At 42.7% G+C, this 1,620-nt stretch overlaps 1 pseudogene; it reads right to left on the bottom strand.

Moving 5' to 3' along the window:
* Positions 1 to 858: 858 nt before the first annotated feature.
* The window catches only part of LOC102377496, a 19,615-nt pseudogene continuing 18,853 nt past the window's right edge, over positions 859 to 1,620 (bottom strand).

Raw genomic sequence — 1,620 nt, 5'->3', positions numbered from 1 at the left:
CAAGGGACATGCATATGCTATACATGCCTTAGCTGCTACTGTGCATACCCAGACTACATGACTATGTAGTAAGGCATAGTCATCTAGGATGACATTTCCAATCTGTGTGTAAGTGGCATTTTTGGTATTCAGATGTCTGAAATTTCCTGTATATGATGATATTTGGACCCGTAGGTGATCATGAAGGGAGCAGAACGCCACCCTTGGCCCCCCAATTTTGCACTTTTTAATGATTAGCACGACAGTAGATATTTTCTAATTCCCCTTGTTCCAGGATTTGTTAAAAATAAGCATTACTGGTACAAAGTGATCCTTAGTCAATTGTTTTAATAGTCTGAAAATGAATTATCCAATCCTGGAGATATATAAAAGATTAACTTCACTATTTACTGTTTAACATGTTCTCTAGGACATAATGATCCAGCAAAAAATAGCTCATTATGAGATACAAATACATTTTCCTTCTTTTTGGAAATATAGAACATTAATATTTCTTTAAGTCAGCATTTTAGGGGCTTCAAAAAGGCAGCATCAGAAGGATTTCTATGAAAACGCTGCCTAGGACAACTGGCCATATGTCTTGCACTGACAATGCTTCACCGATCCTGCTGCTGGTGGAGTGTGGGTCTTCCTCATATGGATATTTTTATGCTTGCAAATGGTACAAGGGCAGGCACAGAGATTCATGTGCTGCTGCTTAATATAAAGAGAAGTATATGACTCGTTTAATGAGGTTATGCATTGGCAAAAGAGAGACCAGAAATAGGGTATAAAAAAGTACTGGCCAAACTGTACAACAAAAGAGAGAAAAGAGTTGCACGGAACACCTGAAGATGCACAAACATTAGACATGGAGCCCTAAACCTGTGGCACTGCACAGATCTGATGGGGCATTGGGGGTACAGTAAGGCCAACGGCCGGGGTGAGATCCAGCTCTGATCTGGAAACACCAGGGGCCGGGTGAAACGTGAACCTCTGGAGGAGGCTTGTGAAGAAGAGGAAGAGCTCCATTTTGGCAAGAGTCTCGCCTGCACACATCCTCCGACCTGGAAGCAAATGCACAACAAATATAAGTGTTTTGAAAGCATGCGCTGCTTGAACTGTAATGAATGCCACAGACCAGTCTCTATTCCCAGTTAACAGTACTGTTAATCCAGAACACAGACATCTCATTATGCCTTGTTTCCAGGCGTATAACAGAAAGGACGATATCTTCCTAAAAACATTTACTAAAAGTGAATGAACGAGTAAACCTTAATAGAACCATTTAAATGACCACAAACATGTAATATTTTTTCATAGATTTCATAGATTTCATAGACATTAGGGCTGGAAGGGACCTCGGAAGATCATCAAGTCCAGCCCCCTGCCCAAAGGGCAGGAAGTCAATCGAGTCCAGCCCCCGCCCAAAGGGCAGGAAGTCAGCTGGGGTCATAGGATCCCAGCAAGATAAGCATCCAGTTTCATCTTGAAGGTGTTCAATGAAGGCTCTTGAACCACCTCCGGTGGCAGGCTGTTCCAGACCTTGGGGGCTCGGACAGTAAAGAAATTCTTCCTTATGTCCAGCCTGAAATGATCTTGAAGTAGTTTGTGACCATTCGACCTCGTCACCCCTTGGGG

Source organism: Alligator sinensis, unplaced genomic scaffold (genome assembly GCF_000455745.1).
Source record: "Alligator sinensis unplaced genomic scaffold, ASM45574v1 scaffold293_1, whole genome shotgun sequence".
Lineage (NCBI taxonomy): Eukaryota > Metazoa > Chordata > Crocodylia > Alligatoridae > Alligator > Alligator sinensis.
The sequence above is the reverse complement of the archived record's forward strand: the minus strand, read 5'-3'. Positions and strand labels throughout refer to the sequence as shown.